This window comes from Ranitomeya variabilis, chromosome 3 (genome assembly GCF_051348905.1).
Source record: "Ranitomeya variabilis isolate aRanVar5 chromosome 3, aRanVar5.hap1, whole genome shotgun sequence".
NCBI lineage: Eukaryota > Metazoa > Chordata > Amphibia > Anura > Dendrobatidae > Ranitomeya > Ranitomeya variabilis.
The window spans coordinates 69957094-69971921 of NC_135234.1; the positions used below are offsets into that span (position 1 = coordinate 69957094).

General features: G+C 46.1%; 1 protein-coding gene across 2 annotated transcripts in view; it reads left to right on the forward strand.

Annotated features, from left to right (window-relative positions):
• Positions 1 to 1995: 1995 nt before the first annotated feature.
• The window catches only part of LOC143815170 (NACHT, LRR and PYD domains-containing protein 12-like), a 125745-nt gene continuing 112912 nt past the window's right edge, over positions 1996 to 14828 (forward strand). Inside the window, exon 1 of one of the 2 annotated variants that reach the window (XM_077294117.1) lies at positions 1996 to 2059. The gene's annotated coding sequence lies outside the window, so the exon portion shown is untranslated. Of the gene's footprint in view, positions 2060 to 12650; positions 12672 to 14828 lie in introns of those variants that run through there. The other variant, XM_077294118.1, reaches the window with a different exon arrangement.

Here is a 14828-nt window from a genome sequence, read left to right on the forward strand (position 1 = left end):
AGAGGGAGAAGAGAAGGGGGCCAAGGACTGAGCCCTGAGGTACCCCGACAGTGAGAGGAAGAGGAGATGAAGTGGAGCTTAATAAACTTGCATTGAATGAGGCCACGCACGTCTAGTAGGCATGTGAGTGCATGTATGTAAATTCCATACTTGTGGTCACGCGCCCGCCGCTACCAGCAACGGAGAATCCTCACAGTGTGCAATGTGAGGATTCATAAGTCTGAAGTTACATAGAGTGATTGCAGACTTGTACCCTAAGGCCAGATAACTCCTTTCAGCTTTCAAACGATGATCTGTTTTAGTCCCACTGTGCTCTTCTGATGCTGCAGTAGCAAGTCTGTCTTGGATAGCAACATTGGAGAGTGCGCAGTTTGGATCAATGGCTCAACCATGTTTCTGGTCCAAACTGTCAGTCTTCACGAATTCTTCCAAGCCAAGCCGAAAGCCGGGAAGCAGAGGAGTGGTGCATTCCTGAAGATAAAAGACGAGAATGACCCTCCAATTGGGTTGTCCTGGCATAGTTCATCAATACGCACAAACATAAAACTAAAATTATGGTTCTTGAAAAGTTAGTGACCATTATTTCTACACGTATATAGTTAAGGCACAAAACCACCCAAACTGATGAAAACTATGCTTCTACATGAGGAGGATACAGTCAGGCATGTTGGTGGGTAATGATGCATGTCCGCAGTACTGAAAGTGTGGCACCCTGGACAAAATTAGCATTTTCCCCTGGGAGCTACCAGCTTTCAGTCATGCCGGCGTGCCCAGAGCATTTACAGTCACCGCTCACAGTAATGTAAGCTGGCCAAGCATTTTGACTGACAGGCAGCTCTGCAGTGCATCAGTGCAGAGCTGGCCGTCAGTCAGTGCTGGGGTGCAGCTCTCAGTGCTATGAGCAGTGACTATAATATCTCTGGGCCTGTAAGACTGAAAGCCGGTGACTCCCTGGAGAAATTAAGTGAATTTTCTCCAGGTTGCCACACTTTCAGTACTGTGGCCAGGCAACTACATATAACTATTATCCTGCATATTAATAATAATAGTGTTATCGGCCATGATAGGTTTCCTTTAACCTCTTCATCCCTGTTGAATTATCAATGGAGCAAAGAGTTAGGGTACTGTCACACTCTGCAACTTTCCAACTATCACAACCAGCGATACGACCTGGCCGTGATCGTTGGAAAGTCGTTGTGTGGTCGCTGGGGAGCTGTCACACAGACAGCTCTCCAGCGACCAACGATGCCGAAGGCCCCGGGTAACCAGGGTAAACATCGGGTTACTAAGCGCAGGGCCGCGCTTAGTAACCCGATGTTTACCGTGGTTACAGCGTAAAAGTAAAAAAAAACAAACCGTACATACTCACATTCCGGTGTCCTTCAGGTCCCTTGCCGTCTGCTTCCCGCACTGACTGAGTGCCGCCGTAAAGTGAAAGCAGAGCACAGCGGTGACGTCACTGCTGTGCTGTGCCACTGCGTTACGGCCGGCAGTCAGTCAGTGCGGGAAGCAGATGGCAAGGGACCTGACGGACACCGGAATGTGAGTATGTACGTTTTTTTTTTTTTTACTTTTACGCTGGTAACCAGGGTAAACATTGGGTTACTAAGCGCGGCCCTGCGCTTAGTAACCCGATGTTTACCCTGGTTACAAGCGAACGCATCGCTGGATCGGTGTCACACACAACGATCCAGCGATGACAGCGGGAGATCCAGCGACGAAATAAAGTTCCAAACGATCTGCTACGACGTACGATTCTCAGCAGGGTCCCTGATCGCTGCTGCGTGTCAGACACAGCGATATCGTATGGATATCACTGGAACGTCACGGATCGTACCGTCGTAGCGATCAAAGTGCCACTGTATGACAGTACCCTAAAACAGTTGTTTGTTATAAACACTCCTGATAGAGATAAGATAGATCCATAGGAATTGCATTTTCTAGGTCACCTCTGATATTCTGTGGCTATTAGCATTTTCTTTGTTTGTGTCTTACAGAATTTCTTACAGATACCAATAGCCATGACTGAAAGACAAAAGCTTGCAACATCTCAGCCAAGGTAAAGGCCCCGTCACACACAGCGATGCTGCAGCGATACAGACACGATGCTGATCGCTGCAGCGTCGCTGTTTTGTCGCTGTGTGGTCGCTGGGGAGCTGTCACACAGACCGCTCTCCAGCGACCAACGATGCCGAGGTCCCCGGGTAACCAGGGTAAACATCGGGTTGCTAAGCGCAGGGCCGCGCTTAGTAACCCGATGTTTACCCTGGTTACCAGTGTAAAATGTAAAAAAACAAACAGTACATACTCACCTTCGCGTCCCCCGGCGTCCGCTTCCTGCACTGACTGAGCGCCGGCCCTAACAGCAGAGCGGTGACGTCACCGCTGTGCTGTACTTTCACTTTACGGCCGGCAGTCAGTCAGTGCGGGAAGCAGACGGCAAGGGACCTGACGGACACCGGAATGTGAGTATGTACTGTTTGTTTTTTTTTTACATTTACGATGGTAACCAGGGTAAACATCGGGTTACTAAGCGCGGCCCTGTGCTTAGTAACCCGATGTTTACCCTGGTTACCAGTGAAGACATCACTGAATCCGTGTCACACACACTGATTCAGCGATGTCAGCGGGACCTCAACGACCAAAAAAAGGTCCAGGCCATTCCGACACGACCAGCGATCTCACAGCAGGGGCCTGGTCACTGGTACGTGTCAAACATAGCGAGATCGCTACTGAGGTCGCTGTTGCGTCACAAAACTTGTGACTCAGCAGCGATCTCGCTAGCGATCTCGCTATGTGAGACGGGGCCTTAAGAGGTGAAGGGCAGCAACAAGTATTGATGGATGTTGATAGTACTAGAGCAGGGGTGGGGAACCTTTTTCCGGCCAAGGGCCATTTGGAAATTTGTACCATCATTTGGGAGTCACACAAAATTATCAACTTAAAAATTACCCTATTATATTTAGTCAGACAATTAATTAACTCACCCCTAATGTGGTGTCTGAAGCTGCTTCTCTTTGGTGTGGCTGTGATGTTAGGTGATATTGAACATGTTGTTTGTCGCAACTCCTTTTCCAGATTTGCGTCGGTCTGGAGCGCAGTCAACTCTTCGTGAAATAAGTTTTGGAAAGTGTATACATCACATAGGAGACACTGGGACTGCTGTATATACATCACATAGGAGACACTATGACTGCTGTATATACATCACCAATGAGACGCTGGGACTGCTGTATATGCACCACATAGGAGATGCTGGGACTGCTGTATAAACATCACAGGAGACGTTGGGGGTATATAAATCACACGAATCACTTGGGTCATATACATCACTGAGGGGGCAGGTAAGGCATAGACATCACCAGGGAGGGATGGAGGGCATAGACATCACTGGGGAGGGCTGGAGGGCATAGACATCACTAGAGGGCATATACATTACTGAGGTTTGGGTGCATATATATCACCTGGGATGGCTGGCGGCCATATACATTACTGGGGATGGCTGGTGGCATTTACATTACTGGGGAGTGCTGGGGCATATAAATCACTTGGGGTGACTGAGGGGCATTTACATCACTTGGGAGGACCTGGGGCATATACATCACTGGGGATGGCTGGGGGGCATATAAATCACTTGGGAGGGCATGGGGCATATACATCACTGGTGTTCGCTGGGGGGCATATAAATCACTTGGGAGGTCCTGGGGCATATACATCACTGGGGATGGCTGGGGGGGCATATAAATCACTTGGAAGGGCATGGGGCATATACATCACTGGGGTTCGCAGGGGGGGCATATAAATCACTTGGGAGGTCCTGGGGCATATATATCACTGGGGATGGCTGGGGGCATATAAATCACTTGTGAGGGCCTGTGGCATATACATCACTGGGGATGGCTGGGGGGCATATAAATCACTTGGGAGGGCATGGGGCATATACATCACTGGGGTTCACTGGGGGGCATATAAATCACTTGGGAGGTCCTGGGGCATATACATCACTGGGGATGGTGGGGGGCATATAAATCACTTGGGAGGGCATGGGGCATATATATCACTGGTGTTGGCTGGGGGGCATGTAAATCAGTTGGGAGGGCCTGTGGCACATACATCACTGGGGATGGCTGGGGGGCATATAAATCACTTGGGAGGGCATGGGACATATATATCACTGGGGATGGCTGGGGGGCATGTAAATCACTTGGGAGGGCATGGGACATATACATCAAAGGGGATGGCTGGGGGGCATATAAATCACTTGGAAGGGCATGGGGCATATACATCACTGGGGATGGTGGGGGGCATATAAATCACTTGCAAGGGCATGGGGCATATACATCACTGGGGATAGCGGGGGGGCATATAAATCACTTGGGAGGTCCTGGGGCATATACATCACTGGGGATGGCTGGGGGGCATATAAATCACTTGGGAGGTCCTGGGGCATATACATCACTGGGGATGGCAGGGGGCATAAAAATCACTTGGAAGGGCATGGGGCATATACATCACTAGGGATGGTGGGGGGCATATAAATCACTTGGGAGGGCATGGGGCATATACATCACTGGGGATGGCGGGGGGGCATATAAATCACTTGGGAGGGCATGGGGCATATACATCACTGGGGATGGTGAGGGGCATATAAATCACTTGGGAGGGCATGGGGCATATATATCACTGGTGTTGGCTGGGGGGCATGTAAATCAGTTGGGAGGTCCTGGGGCATATACATCACTGGGGATGGCTGGGGGGCATGTAAATCCCTTGGGAGGGCCTGGGGCATATACATCACTGGAGTCTGGGTAAATATACATCAGTGGGGAGGGCTTGGGGTCATAGATATCACTGGGGATCATGGGGCTGCCGCTGCTCTCTTCATCTGTGGGACAGGAGCGCATCGCCCTCTAACTACGCCCACAAAGTACGTCCTGTGCCAGCGTGAAGATGTACTCCTTCAGTGCATGTGGATGCAGTGTTCAGTAGTGAATGCTATGTGCATGCTCGCAGTGCAAATGGGGGTTTAAAGGTCTGGCAAGTGGCAACCCATAAACGCAGGTGATGGCCCAAGCACTGTGGTCCTCGGGAATCTGCCTGGGTGCCGCAGAAAAAGTCATTGTGGTCCACATGTGGCCCGTGGGACAGAAGCTCCCCACCACTGCACTAGAGGATGATGGTAGGTTTATATTCTTTTCCTCCTTTGTGCCAAGATGCCTATACCAGCATTGGGTTGAACAATAACTATATCTGCCACTACTATAGATGCTCATCAGCACTTTTCACCCTGTGACAGGGTTGTTACAACTGTGTCCCAGGTTATTACCTATCCAAAGGGGAGGAGAGCTCCAGCGCTGCCATGCTGAAGAATTCTGCCCTCCTTTCCAGTTTCCCCTGTGACCAGCCCTGATATCAGCCCTGAGATAGGTGAGCTCTGTTTCAATTGTGCATTTATTCCCAAGCCATTCTGGGACTTGTGATACCTTAATGACCTGTGAGTCATATTTTTGTAACAGGTTAGGTACAGGTGTTTGGAGTACCGTATGTTCAGGAGCTGAGCCCGCTCCATACCGGGCAGGTGCTGGTTTTTATACAGCCAGCATCTGCCTCTAACAGCAGCAATCAGGGCTACAGACGATCGATCGTTCCTATTTAATCACTTAAATGCCACTGTCAGCAGCATGTCCTAAACAGACAGAATGGCAGGAATGGCTCATGTCTGTGTGTACTGTATATGAGAGACATCATAGCAGCAAGTATCCACCCACCAGCTCAGCGAGAACTGAAAACTGCAGATAGAGCCTGCAGAACAGAAAAACACTAGTGAAAAATGCAAGATACAAGTCATATAATATTCAGAAATGGTATATTTTGTTATACACACTACAGCTGATACTGAAAAGTTACCTGACATTAATGGCATGCTGGCATTTGTAGTGCCTTCGTGTTGTAGCATACAGTGTGTAAATATTAATCTCCTATACAATACCCTCATACTGAAATAAATACATAATATAATGCAAATGTTTTTATTTATTACTACACAGTAAAGACACTTGGGAATAGGCAGAATTAGGAGGCTTTTGCTAAAATTATACAAGGCATTGATATGCAATATCATGTGTAGGACACTAGGTGGCAAAGTTGGGTCAGAACTTTCCTGTGCTGAAGTGATATTAACCCTTTCATGACCCATTTTCTGTTTGTTTTTCTCTCCCCTTCTTCCAATAGCCATAACGTTTTTGTTTTTCCGTCCCCATATGAGGGCTTGTTTCTGGATAGATGAGTTGTACATTTGAATGACACCACTGATTTTACCATATAGTGTACTGGAAAATGGGAAACAAATTGCAAAAAAAGTGCAATTCCCCAATTGTCTTTTTTTAAGTACTATGTTCAGTATATGGTAAAACTGACCTGGTAATACGATTCTCCAGGTCAGTACCAGTGCGCAGATATCAAACATTGAACAGATAAGGAAAATTTCACCAAAGACCAAATATAGAAGATTAAAAACCATATTTTATTAAATCCATTATATAAAAAAAATGGACAGATAGCATTAAAAAGCTGGGGTATTGGTAAAATGAGTAACCATTGTCTTTGGTGCAATTTTCTTTATCTGGTCACTGTGCAGTTTGCGCTTGACCAGTCCACCCTTGTGGTAAAATGCATACTAACGCTATGGGGCTATCTTTACAGATACTGCGTATTCCTACTGTTAGCCATATATAGGGAGATACCAAACATGTATACCGTAGTTAATTTTTATTTCTGAGCTGCGTCAGCTGGCCCCATCTCATATTCAGCCTCCCCCTGCCTAAACCCAGTACATTGAGTCTGCGCTGAAAGCAATGGCCCTGCTCATTCGTGTCCTCCGATCACCAGCTGAGGTGAGAGTCTCTGGTCTTGGATTCTTTGGGTATCTTTGGGCAATGACCAGGGCTGGCATTTGGCTGGCGTTTGGGGCAGGCAGACCTGGCAGCCGCCTAGGGCCCCCGCTTCTCCAGGGGACCCCAGCCAGTGGGTGCTATGGGGCTCCTGCGTAAGAGGGGCCCCGGTTCCACCCCCTCCCTGCATCATGCATTCAACTTTTTGGCATCATAGATAAGATGCTGAGATGCTCTGCAGAAGTCAGAGCAGCTGGGAAACGAGGAGGAGAGGTAAGTATTATGTGTGTATGTGTCTGTGCATTATAGTATGTGTGTCTGCTGCACGATAGTGTGTGGGGGTACTGCACTATACTGTGAGGGGCCTGCACTATACTGTGTGTAGGGGGGACTGCACTATACTGTGTGTAGGGGGCTGCACTATACTGTGTATAGGGGCTGCACTATACTGTGTGTAGGGGGGACTGCACTATACTGTGTGTAGGGGGCTGCACTATACTGTGTGTGTGTTTGTGGGACCTGCATTATACTGGAGCCTCGACTGGAGTCATCCAAAACTCGCTCACTTGGTCACAACAGCCCTCTTGTCTCGCTCTCCAAGCATGTCCCAATAACTCGGCAGCAGGGTCTCTCGGGCCTGGCTTGGCTCTGAACAATGCCTTCCACTGGAGCAGGCACGGATCTTCCTCACAACCTAGGCCTTCCAATTACAGACCAATATCCCTGATCAACATAGATCTCAAACATCTAAATTCAGGTCTGGGATCTCTCATACACAATGATGAGGTTAGTTTTGTGCCCCATAGGCAAGCATCAGATAATATTCGGAGGGTTTCTCATCTTCTACATCAACGCAAACTACCTAGCATTGAAAGTATGCTACTATCACTTGATATTAAAAAGCCTTTGATTCTATCTCATGGCCATATCTATTTGCAGTCCTGCAGTAATGGAAATTTTCCAGCCAATTTCTTTCATTGATCTATGCCTGGAATAGTTCCCCTTTGACCTATGTCTGCTATTACGGTTTCTCCTCAGCATATTTTTCTATCAAAAGAGGTACTCATCAGGGATGCCCCCTATCACCGCTATTATTTCTCTTAACAATCGAACCATTGGCAATTCACCTTCGTCTCAACTCAAATATACCAGGTATAGAAATTGCATCGATTTCCCACAAACTTTTTATGTTTGCAGACGATATACTACTCCTTTTAACTGCCCCGCAATCTTCTTTACCAGCCATACTCCACTCTCTTAATGAGTTTGAACTCATCCGTCCTGCATACTGTATAAACCATTCAAAATCACACTCCATGAATAATACCCCTTCCCACCACCATTATCTCGCAGCTGAAACAAGATTTTCCCTTTCAATGGTCCACCAATCACCTTGAATATCTAGGTGTAAACTTAACTGCTAAATTAGAGTCCCTTTTCTCGGCCAACTATCCTCAAATGCTTTGCAAACTTCATTCACAACTTCAGATTTGGGAGAGGCTGCATCTCTCTTGGCTGGGTCGAATACATGTGATTAAGATGACTTTTCTCACCAGAATACTCTATTTATTCCGAGCATTGCCTATACCGGTTCGATCATGCTACTTCAAATTAGCACAACATCTAGTTAAGACTTTTCTTTGGAAGGGTGGCCTTCCCAGTTTTAATAGAGCAACTCTTTACCGACACCGCCTAAAAGGAGGTCTGGGAGTCCCTATCCTTTCCAGATATTACCAGGCAGCCCAGTTAGCCCAGTTAACTCTATACTATACTAATTCAGAACCCCCACAATGGCTTTCCTTAGATGGTCCCGAGTGTCACCCAATGACCCTTGACGCTTTATTACGGATCCTCCCATCACAACGCAAACAAATACTAAATCCAATTCTATCACATTCACTCAAAATATGGGATTCCCTAAAATATTCCTCGAACTTAATTTCCCCCTTCCTGCCTCTCACCCCACTATGTGGCAATTCGTAATTCCCCCTGGGAAATGAGTCTCTCTGGAACTTTCGTCTTTGGGTCGCTGCAGGGATTATCATCCATTTCCAGCCCTCCAAGAAAATTACAAACTCCCTCCTAGAGAAATAATCCTCTATTTACAACTGAAAAACTTTATCACCACACTTCTGAGAACTCCACCCTACCTTATACGTTCACTCCCTTCGAACAAAAGTGTTGCTAGAATTCATACTCCCTAGGTAACATCTCACTCATCTACTCACATATCAATTACACCTCACACAGGCGTAACTGAACCTACACCTCTCGCAGGAAAAATGATATTTGCTGTGCCCTTACTGACCCAGAATGGTCTCTTATTTGGTCCTCTTCAACCGGTGGAATTCTAAGTACCTTAATGCTAGAGACAAGCTATAAGTTGTTAACTAGATGGTACTTAAACCCAGCTAGAGTTGCAAAGGCAGTTCCTGGCTACTCTCCCAAATGTTTTAGAGGTTGTGATTCTGATGGGGATATGTACCATATTTGGTTGCTGTTCACCCTGGTGCGCAGATTTTGTACTAGGGTATTTCACCTTATTCTTTCAGTCACAAACACTAACCTTAAAAAACCCCTTGGGAAGCCTTACTTGACAAACATATCTCTATTATTCCTAAACACACCCAAGTTCTCATCTCTTTTATATTCCTAGCAGTCAAGCAAACTATAGCATTGGAAAAAATCTATAACCTGGAAAAAACAAAACAAAACTATAGCCTGGAAAAAATCAGATTTAGATTTATCAGAAGTCAAGAGACTCCTTTCTTGGTATATGATCAATGAAACATTATCTGCAATAAAGTCAGTAAATGTGAGAATATTAGGCTTCCCTGGGCAGAATACGCCAACCACACTCCCTTTGCCACACCTTCACTTCGCCTACATGCTCCTGACTCCTCAGATTCATTCTAATTATTTATATTGAATTTAGACTCAACTAACCCCCCCTTGGGCTCCTTTTCCCCTCTTTTCCCCTCTATTCCTTCCCACCAGTTACGTTACCCCTTCCCCTTGTACTCCACCCAACTAAATGTTATTTTTTTATCACTACGATGTACCGTATTTTTCGGACTATAAGACGCACCGGACTATAAGACGCACCCCAAATTTGGGGTGAAAATTGCAGAAAAAAAGATTTTTTATAAGATGGGGTCCGTCTTATTGTCCGAATTTAAGATCTCTTACCTGAGGGCAGGCAGTGGCAGAGCAGGGTCACAGGAGGCATGGTGGTGGCAGAGGTGCGGGCATGATGTGGCATGGTGAGCTGTATGGCATGAGCAGGTCCCATCCATATTTGAGGTGAATCCGCGGCCCGGTATTGATGGAGAGCAGCAGCGCTGGTGAGTTACGGTGGATCACACATAATGCCACTATGGATCAAACATAATGCCACTATTGATCACACATAACACCAATATCCATCACACATAATGTCACTATCGATCACACATATTGCCACTATGGATCACACATAACACCACTTGAGTGCAGCCAAAGTTGATTTTATAGAGATGCACTGATCAGAAATTAAAGTTTAAAAAGCATTTAAAAAAATCAGAAAACATTCGCCAGCTTTCCACGGCTCCAGAATGCCACGTCAAGTTCTGCAGTGATATGCCAATGTTTGGTACTCCACCGCTGACAACCCTTGTGCCTGGCCGGCGCGGTTGTCAGCCTGCTCCTTACTGTTGATGGTGGGGATGGTGTGGAGACAGCACATTCTCCCGCACCCACCAGGGGGGAGATGAAGCCCCCTCAGCACACAGACTGCAGATGGGCAATGACAGGGAATGAGCCCAAACAACACATACTTGTGTCATTCCCACCGGGCATGGGTGGCTCTCATGAAAGAGGGTTTTGTCTGCCACCCAGCTGTAACTGGCAGCTATGCCCCCTAGTCCTGCATGGACCCTCGGCCTGTGCCCTATGGCAGTGCCACCATGTCACGCAGATGCCTCCGCATGCCGTACAATGCTGCAGCGTGGTGCTGGCCCGAGAATGCCCACATGCCACCTGCTCGGGGGCAGCCATGTGCAGCACACAGTGGACACAGGCCACGGAGGAGCAGAGCCAGCCTCAGCAATGCACATGCCTCCATTCTCAGGCACACCGTGCTGTGCCAGCTGCTGGGGCCCGGCGTCCTGCCACCTCCCCGGTCCCGGCCATGTCTGTGCGCCCTCCTACCCTACACAAAGGAGCCACGGGGGAACAATGGGACAATAACGGGCCACCTTCCCCCCGCCCGGCGTTCTGTACCTGCACCGGCCAGCAGCGCTGGTGAGTTACGGTATTTTCCGGTGGCGGCGGCTATCTTGCTGAGGCCACGCGTGCGCAGATTCACTACTCTGCGTCCCAGGGCTTCAGGAAAATGGCCGCCGCGATCTCCATCTGCGCACGCGCGGCCTCCCGCGGCCATTTTCCTGAAACCCTGGGACGCAGAGTAGTGAATCTGCGCACGCGCGGCCTCAGCAAGATGGCCGCCGCCACCGGAAAATACCGTAACTCACCAGCGCTGCTGCTCTCCATCAATACCGGGCCGCGGATTCACCTCAAATATGGATGGGACCTGCTCACGCCATACAGCTCACCGCGCCACATCATCCCCGCACCTCTGTCGCCGCCACAATGCCGGTAAGCCTGCGTTCCGAATATAAGACGCACCCCCCATTTTCCTCACAATTTTTTTGGGGAAAAAGTGCATCTTATATTCCTAAAAATACTGTACCTATTTGTTAATTGAATAATTTTTTAATAAAAATCTGTTGTTAAAAAAAATGCATCAGTTTTGTTCTCTTCTCCATGTGCGGACTTTTTTAATGAATTTTTTCTACGAATAAAGGTGTTTTTACTTATATATCTAAAAAAAAAATATTCCGAAGAGTGCTAGATTTTCTTCTCTTTTTCTGCAAATTGTCTGATAGACACTTCTCCTTCACTAATCCCAGGGCTTGATGCCAGCAGTTTTTGGACAATTCACAGCTAACATAAACCCTAAGCCTCATTACCCCAATTGCCAACAGACCAGGGCAATCGGGAAGAGTGATGGCAGCTACGGACTGGTATTTTAGGCACCTGGAAAGGCCCAATAACCATGGACTTTCCCAGCCTGATATTAGCAGTCAGCAGCTGTCTGCTTTACCTTTGACCTTTGCTGGTTATCAAAATAGGGGATCTCATGTCATTATTTTCATGTATTTATTTGGTTAATACATGTACAGTAAACTACACACATAAGGCATACATTACACAGTGTGGAAAAAAATATTTAGTCAGCCACCAATTGTGCAAGTTCTCCCACTTAAAAAGATGAGAGAGGCCTGTAATTGACATCGTAGGTAGACCTCAACTATGGGAGTCAAAATGAGAAAACAGATCCAGAAAATCACCTTGTCTGATTTGGCAAGATTTGTTTTGTTTTGTAAAGTCACTAGAGGTCTGCACAATTCATCCCCGGGCTCCAGGCCAGAACTTGTGTATGGAATTTCAGAGACACGTAGGGTTGTGCATCCTTCAAGTGCTGCTGATAAGTTGGCTTGACTGCCTCTTTTCATTAAATTCATGTCTTCAAATCTATGGAGAGGTCCACTCCTGAGACATAAGAGGGGAGTCAGAAATGCAACAGTAAAATCACAAATATTACAAAATGTGACACCTATCTCACAAGCTTTAATCAAACTGAAACTGTAAATAGCTGGTAGAGGATCCTCCCTTCCTTTTTACTTCTCATTTCAGATAATTTTGTGGTCTTGTATTTCTACACCCAGCAATGCCTTTTTGGTAAGACATCATTCACCTCTCTTCTAACTAACTATATTTATATATATCACTTATTTTATAGCGAAGGTCATTACTGCAGGGATTTGAAAAAAAATATGCAGCTTTGGCTGGACACTGACTTGCTCTTTTTCTCCAAGTACTATTACGGTACTTTTTGCTGCTAAAGTCAGTGAAGGAAAGAATATAACAATACAATACATAGAACAAGCTGCAGATACCTAACTGCACTGGAAGTAATATTCCTGAACCTGGAAAATCCTGCCATTTTCCAATAGTAACTTATTTTGGGGAAAAAGACAGACAATTCAAATTTTCTAATTATCCACCATGATGAGGTTTTGACATTGCGTATTTTCATTGCATCAAAAACATCTTATATTTCTAGCAAAGCGAATGTGATATATAGAAATCTCATTCCCTCTGTGCTATTTTTTTGACGCAGTGTAAACTGACCTGCGTTGCGCGTTTCAAATCCGCAACATAACAGTTTCTCTTGCGGGTACGCTGAGTCTTATGTGCAGATTTATCCTATAGAATTGCATTACATGCCAAAGATCTGCTGGTAAAAACACAAAAGCGTTTTTAGTGCTTTTTCGAAATGGGAAAGTAATATATAACTATATATGTAATATCTATAAATGTAATATCATGGGAATTTAACAAGCTTATTTAGGGCTCGTTCAGACAAGTGTATTTCACATCCATATGCTGTTTGTATGCAAAGCTGATAGCATACAGCAGCACACAGACCAATGCAAATCAATGGGGTAGTGCAACTGAGTGAGCGCAAATAAAATCCTGAAAAATCAATTTTTTCACATACCATCCGTATGACATGCATATGCAATCCATATGCAATGAGTTTTTAACATCAGCTTTTACATGCAGTAATTCTCTATATCATTTAAAGCTAGTTTTCTAACTAATGAAACAATATTATATACAGATACGAAGAGTTAGAAATGTCACTTTGCGAGAGGTAATGTCAGTAAGGTTACAGCAGTTCATAGCCAATGAACTCCAGTCACCTTACTGACATCTCTGTTCCTCACTGCAGGCGCATTCTCATGCCACTGTCAGTAAGTTCCGTCTGGCGTGATGAGCGGTTGCTCATGTCACCGCTCAACACACCATCTAGATGTAGCAGAGTGGGAGATTGTCGTGGGATGAATTTATGGCAGACCCCTTTGGAATATTTGATTTGTTAAAGGAAATACATGGGTAAAAGAGGGTTGGGGATTGATTTGTACAAATAAAGGACTTTTTTCTGTGTGCGTTTTTTGCTTAAAACTTATGGGGTTAGACACCTCTCCATTACTAACCCCTAGGCTTGATGTCAGTGGACATTGAAAAACCTGAAAACCACACTAGTGTGAATAGGTGCATAAAATCACCACCTGGTGAAGGGCGGAGTGCTTGGTCAGTAAGCTAACAATATAAAATTACAGGAATTCAGTCATCAGCTTTAGGGCTCATACTCACATGCTAGAAACTTGGATGAGTCTCGCACGTCAATACCCGGCACTGCCGCCAGCACTCAGGAGCGGAGCGTTCAGCGCATATATTGCTATGCGGCCGCACGCTCCGATCTGAGTGCCAGGTATTGAAATGCGAGACTCATCCGAGTTTCTCACATGTGAGTATGAGCCCTTAGAGAGGTATTCACACAGGTCAGGGACCCACCAGGCTGAGACCACCTTGACGATGGTTGATGGGCACATAATATTTGGCCACATTTTATGCTAAGCGACTCATATTTTTTCCTAATTCTCCAAAGCCGTATTGCTATTCAAATTTCACATATTCCAAGTTGACATGCTTTAGCATGATACAGTGCAACCTTTTTTGTATATCAACCCCCAAACCATTAGCTGAGGCTAAGCACCAGAATTGGTGTATCGAATGGATGCGCCATTTCTGTGGCAGCTGAGGGCTGGTGTTATTAGTCTGGGAGGTGGCCAATATCCATTAAAATCAGCCGCAGCTGTCTGTTTATTCTTTGATGGTTATTAAAAATAGGGGGGAACTCACATCATTTTTTGTAGTTCCCCCTTTTTAATAACCAGTAAAGGCTACGCAGACAGCTGTGAGCTGTTATTATTAAGCTGGGAAGATCCATGGATAGTGGCCCCATCCCAGCTGGATAGTAAAAATAAG